Source organism: Motacilla alba, chromosome 2 (genome assembly GCF_015832195.1).
Source record: "Motacilla alba alba isolate MOTALB_02 chromosome 2, Motacilla_alba_V1.0_pri, whole genome shotgun sequence".
Taxonomy (NCBI): Eukaryota; Metazoa; Chordata; class Aves; order Passeriformes; family Motacillidae; genus Motacilla; species Motacilla alba.
In genome coordinates this window covers 100692000-100707245 of record NC_052017.1, presented here as the reverse complement: position 1 = coordinate 100707245, position 15246 = coordinate 100692000, and the positions used below count along the sequence as shown (strand labels likewise).

The following is a 15246-nucleotide window of genomic DNA, read 5'->3' as shown; positions in this document are numbered from 1 at the left end:
CCGGGACATCACCGGCGTTCTTGGCCACAAGGGCCACTGCCAGCTCATGGCTCAGGGACGCTTACGTTCCTTGTGTTCTCAGAGGAGAGCTGAACCGGCCGCCTGCCGGCACTCGGCGGCTGCAGAGGGAGCTTCACATGTATCTCGCCGGGGTCCCCTCAGGCAGCCGGACCCCGCTCCCACCGGCCTGGGGGCTTCCACAGCGATGGGGGGCAGAGCAGCTGGAACCGCACCCCGCGGCGCGCGGGCCGCTGGGAGCTGTAGTGCGGCGGCCGGCAGCGACCTGTAGCGCCCTTAACGGCAGCCCCCTCTCCCCTCCCCGGGAGAACTACAACTCCCGTCGTGCTCTGCGCGGGGCGGGGGAGAGACCGGGCCCGCCCGCCCCACCTCCCCGCCCTCACGGCCGCGCGGAGCGAGGCAGCGGCGCGTGCGCGGTGGCGTGAGCTCGCGCCGCTCCCCGCCCGTCCCTGCGAGCGCCGGGCGGCGGCGGCGGCGGCGGCGGGATGGGGCGCGAGGCGGGGCGTGCCCGCCGCGCGTGAGGCCGAGGCGGAGCCGCTGCGCGGGCGAGCGGGACCCCCCCCAACGGTCAGTGCGGGGGCGCGGGGGGCGGGCGGCCGGTCCGGCCCCACACCCCGGTGAGGGCCGCGGGGCCGTTCCGGGTCCGGGCGGGCGGGCGGGGGCGGAGGAAGGGGGGGGAGCGCGCAACTGGCGGCGCGAGCCGCCACCGCCCCGCGGCGCGCGCGGCTGCCGGGTGGGGGAGGGGCCGGCGCGGGCTGCTCGAGCGGGAGGGGCGGAGCCTCGGGAGGCTCCGCCCATTTCCCCTCGGGTCGCTGCTCGCCCTCCCTCGCTCCCTGTCCGCTACCTTCCCGGCCTCCTCCCTTCCCTCTCGCCTTTCTTTCCTCGCTTCTTTCCTTCCCTTCCTTTCCTCTCTCCCCTCCGTTCCCCGCTCGGGCGGGTGTCCGGCCCGTGTGCGGTACTTACGGGCCGTGTTGTCCCTCCGGCCCTTACGGGCACCTTGTGCGCCCTGTTTCCGTAGGCTCTTGCTCCCTTTGGATCGCTGCAGCTCAGTCTGGGCTCTGGGTTGGCTCTTTGCAAGGTCGTTTTCGGTTGGTGTTTTTTTTTGTGGGGAGGGAGATGTCAGGGATTTTTATTCTTTTACCTTCACCTAGAGGTGTCATCTTAAAACCCAGAAAATTTACTGTTATTATAATTTTTCTGCATCTAGTGTGATTAGCAGATTCTAAAGATGTCGTATTTCCTACCTGATAATGTTGTTTAGAAAGTGTGTGTTACTGTTCATCGTAGAATCACAGAATGGTTTGGAAGGGGCCTCAGAGACCATCTACTTCCATCCCTTCTGCCACGAGCAGGGACACCTTTCACTAGACCAGGTTGCTCAGAGCCCCATCCCAGATGGCCTTGAACACTTCCAAGGATATGTTAGGGGGTGATGTATGAGCAAATACATCTTATTTTAAAGTGCTAACAGATGTTCAAACAATTGACAAAGAAAATGCCAGCAATCCACACCGAAAGTATCTGTTCTTGAGAACGGTATGGTTTGGATTTCCTCCACCCCGATGTCCCTAAGGTTAATGACAATCATTGTTAGAAAATAATCATTTAGAAAAACTAGGCTAAGGCCTTTTCGCCAGTTGCATAAACCAGGATGATTTGTGCAAGTCCCTTGTTTCAGCACAGGAGAACAGCCCTAACTGTGCCCTTAAATGGGTGTCTGATCTGGAAACGGCTTGAAGTGCTTACCATGAGTGCTCTGCGCTGCCACAACCCACCCCTTCAGGGTGGCGTTAAGGTTTTGTTGGATATGATGCAGGATGGTAATGGATGTAAATTTATTAATGGGCTTACAGGGGAATGGCAGAGGAATCCTTTAGATCCCTTAGATTTGGGTTTTGTTGTTACTTGAGGTGTTGCATACAGCTCATGGTGAATGGTGCTGTGCTTCAGTTTGTTTCATCTCAGCCTGTGTATAATCCATACAGTCAGTGTGACAAGCTCCTGGGGGGATCTTTTCTGCAGAGAAATAAACACGAATTTTAAAAAGCCCTTCCAAACTGTTGCAGTTTTGAGCATTTGGTACTTCTAAGTGTGAAATTTATTAACCCTTTTTGCTGTAGTGTTCTAGCTAACTACATCAAGAATAGAGTGTCTGTTATGTTGAAGTAGGGAACTTTACATTCCCTGTCCTACAGATCTCATTTCTAGGTTGGAGAAAATGAGTTTTCTTTAGTCTTCCCACATCTGAAATGGAGCATAGGAATAGCTGCCTTCAAATCTTAATACTCCACTTACAACTTTGGCATTGTTCTGTCGTAGTTAAAGTGTATTCAGGGGTAGAAGGGCATAGTTCAGACTGGTGAACTGGTGAACTGGCTTTTCTCCAAAGTAAGGATTTCACAGTGCAGTCACTGGTGTGATTGTAGTTATGTGGGGAAGAAAGTTCTTTTTTCTGTAGGGCAGATTATTTCCGTTTCTGTATGTGCATGTCTACACTGGAATATATTGTCCTGGAATTGCAATAACTGCGTTCCTGCTTCCGAGCTGCACGGCTCGGTTCTGCAGATGTCCTTAAAGCAAAGCTGACGTGCACAAGCCCTGCAGCTAACTCTTTAGGGTTCTCATCTCCACTGCACCCTTCAGACACTTCCCAGTAAGTTTTAGCTGTATTTTCTTACAGAAAAGGTTTGCAGATTTCCTGAGTGAACACTGCTGTTTCTTAGGGGCAGTTCTTAGGCTGACATGGAAGATGCTGCTGTTCAGCAATAAATATCACCAAGTGCTAATTTACTTTTCATCGGTAAAGCTTGGTGTCATGTAGCTAGCCTCAAAATGCCAAAACACAGTACGATATTTAGCTTCAGTTTATAGTAGTATAGTGTAGCATAATCTACCAAGCTTGTCTCTGAACTAATGTTTCTGATTGTGTTGAATCAGGGAATGATTTGCTAGCCGTACAACCAGTCATGGTTTGCTATGTGCATGGTTTGCTATCCTTCATCAACTCCTTCTGCTGTTCCCCAGAGCCTCATGGATGGTAGTTTTCAAATTGTTGCTAAAAAAAAAAAAAAAAAAAAAAAAGTATATCAAATGGGCCCACAGTTGGGCTGGAAGTACCTTATGGAGTGGCAGGTTTTACTTAGGCTGCATCCCTAGAGGTGGTGGTGTTGAAGGGTGACTGCTGTCCGGATAAGGTTTACATCTTCCGCTTGCCATGGCCAAAACCAAAAGGGTAAGGATGCAGGCTGAGTTTAGAAAAAGGAAGGGTATGACTCCATTCCTGTCCATACTTACCCTTCTCATCCCAGCCATCCCTCACCTTTTGGGCTTGACATTAGAGAATACAAACTTGGTTGAAGGTGTGGAGGTATAGGAGAGTGAAACAGACTTTGATGGTGACAGCAACAGCAAGTCTGCAAAGCTGAATAGCAGCAGGGATCCAGTGCTCCCTGCTTCCAGTTTTTCTTTAGGCTGCAGTAAAAGCTGAGGAATGACAGCTAACTTGGGGCAGCTGCTGGGAAGTGGAGGATTTATATGGTATTACCCAAGTAAGGAGTGGTGATCCAGTAAGTTGGCTCATGCAGTAAGTTGGCTCAAATATGTTTAAGGAGTTTCTAGTTTATTCTGTCCTCTTACTAGCGGATAATGTACTAGGAAAACATTTATTTAGGTTTCATCAGTAAAGTGCTGTGACAATTTTGAACTAGTAGGGAAGAATTTGTGAAAAAGATAAATATAGATGTACAGTGACTTGAGTGGATAATAAGAAGGTAAAAGCAACACTTAATACCTGAACTAAGTACGTCTGACCAAAAATATTTGGAATGTGTAACTGGGTCCTTAGTGTTTTTTATTATTAGCTGTGCATTAAAAAAGCACAGAAAGCATCTCTTTTTCTTATCTAATGATGAATTCCATGTGTACATCAGAGACTGAGATCTGCAAATTCAAAGCCATGAGATCACAGCATTTAGAGCAATCAGTTCACTACCTCCATGCAGTATTTCCTTTGATAATTAATTAAGGTGTGTTTAAATAGAGAACATGATTCGGTATTTTTTCCTTGTCTAGTTCCTGTGATGCTCAGTAAACAAAAGTACAGATAATGAAGATGTCCTAGTTTCTTCCAGAAGCAGCTTGGTGTAGGATCCTGACTAAAAAAATAGCAACTAATTTTTTACTAACTACATAATTTTATAATAATAAAGAAAAAGTGCTTGCCAGATGCTAAAACAGTAATAATATAAATCACTATGTACAGCGAATTGTCAATGTGTATTACTAGTAATGTGATATTTAGCCCAGTTTAAAAAAATATTTATAGAGCAAATGTTGTATTTTAAATAAGCAAATTTAGTATTGTTTTCTACAGGAATAGGAAATAATGCAGGATAAAATAATGCAGTTATTCTGATATAATACTAATAATTGAAGAATGTGACGTAAGTCACTTCATCTATCCTGGTGTGCCCTTAGTTGTTAATAGCTTGCTATCTAACCATTTGTTGTAAGTGCTAGGAAGATAGGCAGAAATACAGACCTGATGCAATCATTGCAAAGAGAGAACTTCTTTAAAAGAAGGATTATGATCATTGGTGGTACACATTAATTTATGATATGACCTTGTAGGGGATCCCTGCCTTGCTTCCATCCAGGCTCTGTCTTCCCTGGAGGAAGCAGGGAATGGTTAATGATTTGTGCCAGCCGCAGCCCGACAGGAGCGCAGCGCTGGGGCAGACCCTGTGTACAGGTGCACAGATGCCCTGTTTTGGCTGCTGGGGGCTACACTTTTTCATAGGGATAGGCTCACCCTTCAGTGCAGTGGAAGGGTCAGCTTCCCAAACAGTTGGAGCATATTCCCCACATCCACTCGGCTGTCTTTATTCTCTTTCTCACCCACAAGGAACAGAGCTTTTTTAGACTGGCTATTCTGGTCTCTGGAGGCACACAAGGAAAGCAAGGGATGAGTGATGGCTGTTTGCATGAGGTGGGAACGGCCAGATGGTTGCTGGAGAGGAAGAAAGAGGAGCGAGTGCTGGGTGGTAAGGTTTGACATTCCAAATCAGAATGCAGGTTTGGACCAAACTGAAATTTATTTTAAGGAAAATAAATTTAGTTTCACGTTCGTTGTTTTGTACATTTCTTAGCAGTGACTAATTCTTGAGTCAATTCCAATAGTTATGTATAGATAAAATGTATTCTTGTACATTTCTGTCCTCTCTAGTATGAAAATTCACAGGTTTCTGTTATCTAGGTGGAGGCAGCACATGAAGTTTTCTTCCTGTTTCACAGTTCAGTAGGATCTCTGGACTTTTCCTGTCACTAAAAGACAAGACATCTGGCAGAAAGGAGCTCTTGGAACTGATCATAGAACTCTACTACCAGAGCTCGAAGAATGACTTTTGAAAACACAATATATGGATAATTCTTTACTTGACCCTAGTGTAAAAAGGATATCACAGTGGCAAAAATTGTAGCTTCTCTTTCTCATAAAAAAATAAGTAAGAAAATTTCAAGGGCATTACTTCTCTTTAGAATAATATCTAACTTGTAAAATAGGACTTACACCTATGAGCTTGAAGCTATAATTTAATGTTTATCCTCTAATGACTTTTGTGAAGTTTAACATTTAGCTTACCCTGGTGGTGAAGCTTGTTGCTACTTTAACATTTCTAGCCTGCCCTGTTGTGTTTTGTAAAAACAAGGATCAGCAGTCAGGGGCAGGATTTTTCTGGATGTTGACATGAAAATAAATTTTCAGTGAGTTTTGTTAGCGTGAATTAAATTGAGTGCTGAATGTAAATTCTAGTGCTAAACATGCCAACAATTAAACTCTTTCATTTCATGGTAGTAGTAGTGGTTTTCTACCATGAATACTGTGGAAGTTCATAATTCTCAGTTATTGTTTTCCTATATCTAATATACTGCTTTCACATACTTAATACTGAGTGTATTAATGTAGTGTATAATTACTGATAAAAGGTAATTAAGTTGACAGATATTTTACTGTATTTGTACTACTCCAGTAGATTTTAATATTGTAAAACAAATGCTGTATATAAAAGTGTGATGCTTATCTGTACAAAACCCAAAATACCTTTTGTTTTTTAACTGGATTCAAAGAAAAGAGTCATTTCCTTTTCTGAGTTTCAACTGTGGTGGCTTCAAAGGAGATGCCATTCTCTAAGATAGCCTAAAGAGCTTTTTATAATTTATGGGATATTTTTAATTGATTGAATGGACTAATACCCTGGGGGGAAAATACCTAGTGATTGAACAGATTTACCCAGAAACTCCTTGGATTATTTCAGTCCAATAGTTTTAGCTTATCTTGTTCTTTAGGTGTTTTAATCTTGAAAAATTCTCCAAGTTTTCTACATGCTGGCCACTTGCATTCTAGATGCAGTGATCTTTCACAGGTCATGCTTCTAAAGTTTCCATTCTGAAATTTGGGGTTGCAGTTCTCTAAAATTCATGCAGTTTGTACCACTGGGGAGCAGATGCGTTTTAAGCAGTCAGGTTTTGAAACATTGTTGGAGGAAACAAATTTCAACTTTCCAGCTGAAAGAGGAAGTGAGGAACCTGTGGAGTTCTTTGCTGGTTCAGTATATTAGCGTGACTGATATACTAGGATGTATATTTAAATGCATGTTCCTTCACAAAGGTAAATAAGAACTAATTTTCTGGCAATGGCTTTCAAAATGTACTTTTGAATATGTCAGAACCTGTATATGCCCCCAAAAAGCAGTGGAGAAGGCACATCAGTTTTACCTACATCATTCATTTTGTGTGCTGCAATTTTATATTTTATTTGGTCTATGATCAAATTTCTTTGCAGTTTTCTATGGGCTTCTTTTGGTTACTTGGTTTTGATAAATCCTTTAGGAAGTAAGGTTTTAATGTTATTTCAGTTAAACTTCAAAGACATCTATAAGATACATGAACATGTCAAAGAAGTTTGCAGTTTGTGTATCATTAGAACAGTCAGTTGTTGGTGGATATTTTGACAGGTGGGTTTATTACATTTGGTGGCTTTTAGTACTTTTGTGCAAGGATTTCACCATTCTTAAAATTGCCTTACACTGATGGAGGCAGTTTATCTTCTTTTGAGGGAGGGATAGGACAAAGGCCATCTTTGGTCTTAAGTCTATTCGGGCTTCCATTAAACTATCTGCTCTAATTTTAGTTAAAGCAGCATGACTTGTGTCTAGACAAGGCAACACAACAGATTTGGGAATGGCAATCAGAGCTTGTTTGGTCTTGTGCTATCGAATACTAAACCTTTCCTCCATCTCTGAAGCATACAGTATTTTTAATGTTGTATTTGTATTATTATTCAGTTAATTTTTATTATATTTGGCAAGTAGGTAGAAAACATCAGTCAGTGAATTTCTTAAGGTATGGGTGGTTTTTTTTTGTGATATTCTCAAGACATAGAATTGCTGAAAATTGCTGCAGTAGATGCTACAGACTGAGCTAAATGAAGCCTGTTTTAGAAAGTGATGTGAATTTAATTTAGAATTCTTAGGATGTTTGTACATTTTTCTAGAAGGCAAGAGTTTCATGAAGGCTTTTTTCTAAGGCTGACTAGGTAAATTGGCATAGAAGACAAGGCAAATACTGTGAACTTGTGGGTCCTGCTGCTGTCCCAGTAATTGACATTTTAATGAATGACAGATTCCTGCTTTCTCTGCAGAGACCAACAGCTGTCCCATGGTGGGTGGTGCCACACCTTGCCTTGCATGTGTTTCTGAATGTTTTCTGTGTTCACATGCGTGACATTTTGCAACATCTCAGCCCTGGAGGTGGTGATGCTAATCATAATTAATAATCTGCTGAACTTGTAAATATTTAAATTGACTTTCCCCATGGGTATTGAGTGAATCTGGGGCAGACATGGAAAGCAGAACTTGTTAATCCCATCTCTACGTATGGTGCTGAAAAAAATAATTAAAAAATCAGAAATTTGCTGAAAGGCTCAATCCTTGATGTGGTGTTGATGAGGAGTTGTCACTGGCATTAATGGGAATATGTCTGGGAAGAAGAGATGGTATAGCCCTACTCTTGTACAGAAACATAACATACTGTGCTAATTTTTTTTTTTAATATATAACATGAGTTTGAAAGACATTGACATCTATTCCCTGCAGGTTCCTGCTGCAGACACAACATGGATCAGCAAAACAATTATTTTGTTGGCATGTCTCAAAACAGATCTCAAAATAAAACAAGCTACACTAGAAAAAACCTTTTGGTGGGTAGAACTGCATCTACAATAAAGCTGTGCTAAAAACTGCTGTGCTGGGAGCACAGAAATGTTACATGTCAATCCATTGATGTTAAGTTGGGAAAACATTTGTGTGCAGCCCAGTCTGTGCTTGATTTTACTCAAATTGGACTTAATAAAGCAACCAGTGAAGGCTGATTTCCGGGTCAATAGCCATTGATGTTAGCTTGATAGTAAATAGGACTCTTAAGCCAAAAGCAAAGGTGATAGACATAGATATCAAATAATCACTGAGAATAATCAGCTGATAGACACAGTTATTAAATAATCACTAAAAATAAACAGTGTTTCTGGATCAAAGTCTTCTTTTACTTCTCCTTTCTGCTGTTATGGTAGAATGGGTTTTATCTCAACCACCATAGTTCCATTTAATATTCACTAGAAGCTGAACATGTTTTGCCATTGTTGCACTGGAAGATGCAGGGTTTTAAACATTAAAAGGATCATACATGGAAATTGATCATCTGTGTAGTGTATCACACTGTGAAGAGATCTAAGCAAAGCAATTCTTTGCTTCCTCTTCTGCTACAGAGTTGTCAGTTCAAGTGACATCGTATAATTGATAGATCTTTTCATCTGTGCTCAATAGATGGTGGCAAAAATGTAATGTAAAGCATAAGAAAGTTAATTTTCACAGTTCAAGCCCTAAAGGTTTGTGTGTCATTAATATACTTTCAGAAATTGCTTTTTTCTGGGTATGGTAAGGCCATAGAATTGAATATTCTTTGCCTTTGGTAAGGATTGTTGGTACTAACCTCCCAGTTAAAGGATTATGAAGTGACTTCTGCAAAGTTAATGCTGTTTGAAAATTCTATGAATAAAATAAGGATCACAATTCACCCAATTCAGTGAAGAAGCATGGTGCTTCTAATTGATTTTTTTTCTATATCCAGTCTGAAAGATGATCTTTGAATACTGGATTAAAAGGCCGTGCTGTCTAGACTCAGCGTGCAGTTCTCCATGCAGCACCCGTGCTCTGCCATTCCCTCTACACGTCAAGCTGGTTTATGCAGTTGCCAGAGTGTGGCAAGGCTCTCCATGGCACTCTGTGTTTGCAGGTGGCAGCAGGGGGCTCACAAAGGGCGAGCCAGCAGACACACCGGTGAAGTGGTGTTGGTAGAGGGGCGCACACCAGTCCTGGTTTCGTTGAAATTGGCACGGGTACAAAAGATGATGGTGCTGCAGCAGCAGTGGCACCTGCCTGCACATGCCAGCTGAGTGTGTTCCCAAGAGTTCCACAGAGCTTGAACTCTACTGCTGGCAGGAGCCTCACAATGCCTTACTGCCTCTCCAGTGCTGCTGTTGAATTTGCCAGGTGAAGTACTGCTGTTACAGAAAGGCCAGTGCATTATAGTGTGCATTTCTGGTGTGTGGGCATTCCCAGATTTGTTGCCACTGTTAAATACAAAGCAAAGAGTCTTTGGTAATTGCTGTTCACCCTTGCCGCTTCTAGTATTTTAGTATGTGTTAGCTAAGACACTCTTAAAAAAAACCCCACAAAACACAAAAATAGAGTTTTTATAGGCTTAGTTGTTTTTTGCTGGGTGTTGGAACTGAGTGTGTAGAGCTCTGGCCTCTCTGGAAAACTAGATTCTGTTCTCTGTTGTTTGATCTGTCACGTGTAGTCTGCAGATGCTGTTGAAAGAACAGCAGAAGTGCTTAAAACTCCTGCAAAATTTTTTATGCCAAATCCATTGGTTTTTCTTCTGCTTCATTTTGCATTTTTTACTCTGAATAGCACTTGCTTTTTTAATGTCATTTGTAGTACATTCAGCTCAACCAGTCATGGGTTTAGGAGGTTTGGTTTTTTCCCCTGACTCTACTAAATTGACAGCTGTTTTTAGGCTGGCTGCACTCAGGTACTGGAGTGTAACTGAGCAATGCTGTAATTTAAACCTCTGATCAGGGGAATTTGTCATTAAATAGATCCAGCCCAGGAACTGATTAAAGTATAACGATTTGTATTAATTTGCAAAATCATAATCTCTGTACAACTTGCTGCAGACCTTTGGGGACTAGACTACTCTTTGAAGGGCTTGTCAGAAAATGTGAATTGTAAAAAGACTTGGATACAGTTCTGAGGGCAGACAAAACCCATGGTGATGGGTTTATAGCAATTGTTAGGAAAGTAAACTGCACACCTTTTGTTGTTTTTTCCTGCTTTCCTTTATTAAGTAGTAAAAGTAAAACTGTTCTGTTGGTGGTACAAGTGGGAGTTTGGAGAGGTGGACAAGAGAGAAGGGGCAGGGTTGTCACACCAGGAATAATTCTAAAGCCAGTCTAAGCAATAGTGGGTATTTCATATGTTGCACAGTGTGGCGGTTTTCAGAAGTATGGGAGGGTTCAATATGTTAGCAGGACAGTTGTAGTACTCAATTCAACTCTCAGTAATTAAGCTCTTATCAAAAGCTACCATATTTTAATTTGGGCTGAAAAGTTTTGTACTAGAGGCTGGTACTTCAAATTTTTTTTTATTTTTTTTTTTTTTTTTTTAGAGCACTAACCACATTCCTCAAACTGTTTCTGAGAATTCAGCTAGCAAGAAAATATCTCTTTTCTGTAATATTAATATTTTGGTAATCAGGCAAACCTTTTTAGTGCTATTTGTAATTTAGAGGAGGAACCTATATTTGGCCAGAGAAGACCTCCCAGATTGCCTTGCTTATGTGTGGCCCATATTTTGCAGAAGTTTTAATGAGAACTGAGTGTGAGAGAAATAGAAGGTGGTGAAGGAAACCTGGGAAACAGTGAGCAGCCAAGAGGTGAGGTTAGATGAGACACTGGGTGTGGAGAACAGGAATGGTGAAACTGGGGTTGCACAGGTCTAGGTTGTGAACACCTGCTTGGTGAGGAAAAGATTGTGAGATAGACAAGGTGCAGTCCTGATTGTGGAGGAGCTTCACTGCAGGAAAGGAGACAAGGAAGCAAATGGAGAGAGTCTGGGAAGAGTGTGACTAAACCATGGAGTGGGAAACTAATGTACCGGGCTTGAGTACTGTTACTGGAGGTGTTGGATTACTTTGTGCTGACAAGACCATGGGAACCAAGAGCAAGATTTGCTGGGGTTAAAAACAGAGAATCCTGAACAGTGGAGTAGCACATTGCCAAGAATGAGAAATTATTCTCAGGGTGGGCAGTAGTAGTAGTGGGCGGTAGAAATTATTCTCAGGGTGGGCAGGTTGCAGTGCAGGTGGCTGATTAGTCAAGATACTCTTGCAGAAGTCTGGTCTGAGTGCAGTGCCCGTCTGCCTCGTGGTGCGGAGTTCAGGCCTTCTGCTTGTTACTTGAGAAAGCTGCCATGCAAAGCAATTAAACAGCTTGTTAGCCGGACAGTTATTTGCAAGAATACCTCTTATATATTTGTTTGTGATCATAATGTAGTGCACTGCTTTGAAACTGCTTCCATGGCCGTTGGTTCAGCTGAGGAAAGGTGTGGGAGGACTTGCTCAGATATCCCTGAAGGATGGAATGAGCCATGTGGTGGGGGTGGGAGGGAGCCACATGTGGGGCATAGTTTGTGTACTCTCTTATAGGGCTTTGGTTGTTACCTTGTAACAAAGATCTGTGCCCAGACTTTCCTTGTCGACTACTTGCTTTGGAGAGGTAGTGGGATATAAATTGTTGCAGCCTGCCTCTCCAGGGAAGTGGGATGTTACAGTAAAATAGGAGTGTGACAGTATAGCCAGTGCAGGAGGCAGCACCATGGGACAGGGGCTTTTCCTAGACAGTTCTGGTCCAGAATCTCTTTCCAATGTGCTCTCTCCTGGAGCAAAGCATTCAACCATCCATCCCCTTCCAGGGATCCCATTTTTGTTTTTTCCAAAATGCGTGTCTTGGAAACAGCCTGTGAATTGCATCCTAATGGAGTTCTACAGATTTTTAAAGGCTAGAGGCTGTAGTATTGTTTTCCCTGAAGTGAACCAAACTGGAAAGCACGTGCTTCCACATATCTGGAGATTTTATCTTCATGCGATTGCAAGGCTTTATCATAATGGGATTGGAAACCTTATTTTTGATATTGCTAAAACGTCTGTGGTATTATTTAATTATTTATTTTAAGGCTGGCTCCCTACTGATTAGATTATTGAAGAGCTGGAATACCCTCAGTAATAGGGAGTATTCTGGATGCAGCTACATATTCTAAATGTGAGCTGGCTCCTCCAAGAGCCCACTCAGATATGGATGTGGTCTGTAGCTCACTGACTGTCGAGAGCTAAGTAGTTTTGTCTGTTTGTATATCACTCCTGAGCTGGAATGGGCTCTCAGAGCCAAACTTGAAATGCCTTGGATGGTGCTGTAACTGGCAGACTTTATCCATCTACAGGTAAATGAGAGACCACACAAAAGCTAGTTTTGTTACTCTTAGAGGTGATCTGATGCTGGCATTATTTGAAAAATGTATGGCTTGCTCCTGTGTGACTTCAACTGTATGATTATACACCCTCCTTTGAAGTAAATTTTCCAACATCTCATGGCATCACATATCCTGTAAACTAATCTGAGGTTGAGGAGCTGAATTCTGCTAAACAATTTGTATTTTATTCATTTTATCAAAAAAATTCTGTGAAGTCCCTTCTTGAGGCTTTAATTTTTGCCAATTATGAAGAGTGTATGACTCACAGGGGAGTTACTTAATGCTGTGTTTCACTTGTGACTTGTGAAATTTTAAACTTGCTTTGCCTGTCTACATGAAGTACTTCCCTATTCCTTCTCCTTTCATGGCTGTGTTGCCTTATTAAAGAAAGGAAGAGGCACTGATTTTATACCTGGCCACTGCTTATTAAATGAAAGACTGAAATGCTACCATGCAGTCAAATGTCAAGATTACATCAGAGGCCATCTAAGAAATGTTCAAATGAAAACAGTGATTTGTATTAAGCTTTTCAGTATGTTGTAAAAAATGAAATAGATACAGAACTTAGATGTGATACAGACCTTGTAGTCTTGGTAAATAAATTCTAATTGGATCTTATTCCAAAGTCTCAACAGTTATTTGAGTACCACTCATGGTTTCTGAAGTGTTTTGACATACTTAGCCCACAAGTGATAGTTTTTATTCTTCTTATGGTTCCTTGCTTTCTAAAATGGAGCTGTGTTTGTTACCAAGATATTTTTGTCCAAAAATGGTGTGCCTCATTTCTGCAAGAATCAGGTCCTTCACGCATATGCAGATATTTTGGACTGAAGGTCTGTGATGATGAGTGAGGTACTGCTGTGCTCTCTGTCTTGCTTTTGGATAATTGTGATAGAGCAGGTACTGGTAGCTGAGTGTCCTCGCTCTGCCTCCATCCTTTGATTAGTGACTTCTTGGGACTATTTTCAATGTAACACCCAGGTATTCAGAGGGTGTCTGTTTGTGGCAAAATGGAATGACCAGAGGACACCCACTGTGCTTCAGATGTGGTCTTGCATAATACTTGTTGCAGAAAAAATCCACATCCTTCATTCCACCCAGAAGCTTTACAAAATAACATCTGTGCATGCAATCACCTGCTCTAATTTGCTTCTGCTGTTGCAATTGATTACAAAGCACAAAGTCACAGTACAGACTCAGTGCAAAACAGAAATAATGAAGTCTTCTGTACTGAATGAAAGAGCTGTGAATTTGGTCTTTCAGACTGTTGCCTCTCTTTAATGTGTTCATACCAACTTAGATGATACACTGTTGAAAGTGAGATCTCTTAAAGCTGGCTGTCGTGTCTCTCTGTCTTCCCTTTTCTATGGTTTTTCCAAACACCATCTTTACTTACAAAATATGCAGCTCAGACTGAATTTTTTTAGGAAAGAGTTTGGGAAGAGTATTTTCAAGAATGAGGCTTGAAAAACCACATTATTTTGCCTGTGCAGGCATCTTCCTTCCTTTCCGCAACCCACTTTCCTGTGCTTAGTCTATGGTCTAGAAAGGTGGTGATGAACGATGGCTAGGAGATTTTATGTTAATGATGTACCTTCTTTCCATATTTAAAATCTCCTATAATTTAGTCTTTCCTTGGGGGATGGAGGAAAGGTCACAATTCTGTCCATGTTCAGTGAAGGCTTCTATTTGACATTCAGTTATTCTGAAGGCTTGACTCAGTGTTGAGCAGGAAGGTGGTTCAAGAAGCTGCATTTTGGGAGTACTGAAAGAAGTAGGTAGGTCTAAGAAGGTGCCAGAACTGTGAGAAGCTCTCTGATCCTGTCATGTAACAGCATTTGTGGCTCCCGTGGAAGAAGAGTCAAATGTCAAGTGAATGAGAAGTGGTGGGAGTCAAGGAGCCCGCTGTTGGCAGGGAGGTAAGAAGGGACTTCTTGTGGTACTGGGAAGAGACTGAGAGCCAGTGGGAGAAATGGGGACCAGGTGAAAAGGTGAGGTAGATAATCATGAGGTAACAAAAAACAGCAGAGAACATTCAGGAAGAAGTGGGGACTGGTAACTAATCAGATAGAAGAAACAGAGAAAGAAGGGAGAGAACTTATCTGCAAGGAAGTGGTGTGCAGCAGGAAAGTAGGAACTGTTTAAATAAAAAACAAGGTGAGGGGAAAGTTGGAAACTGAGCTTGAGTCACAGAGACCAAAGCAGATGAAGATCAGATTGTCTGTGATACACCGAAGGTGAAACAGAGTGGTAAGTCAAGAGCTATAGGAGTACTGACACTTGGTGGTAAACAAATCAAAGTTTTAAGTTATAAATACTAAGGAATAACTGAAATCTGAGAAGATGAAGTTGTGTGTGCGGTATGAAAAGGCAGAGGTGCCCAAAGACAGAGGTTGCACTCCTGTCACTTCTCTGTTTTTCGTTGTTAATGCTTGTTGAGCTCTTCCACAAGCCAGCTCAGCTGCAGAGCCTGTTGGAGCAGCTAGGAACTTGAATCATCTCAAAAAGAGCAAACTGCTGCAATTGGAGGCAGAGGAGAGTGAATGGGGGGAGCAGTGTGACCTTCCTCATGTGGCAGCACTGAGTT

The 15246-nt window shown here is 42.4% G+C and overlaps 1 protein-coding gene across 1 annotated transcript in view; it reads left to right on the top strand.

Annotated features, from left to right (window-relative positions):
* The first annotated feature begins 392 nt into the window (after positions 1 to 392).
* The window catches only part of RALBP1 (ralA binding protein 1), a 32948-nt gene continuing 18094 nt past the window's right edge, over positions 393 to 15246 (top strand). The window contains exon 1 of the mRNA XM_038128203.1: positions 393 to 585. The gene's annotated coding sequence lies outside the window, so the exon portion shown is untranslated. The remainder of the gene's footprint in view (positions 586 to 15246) is intronic.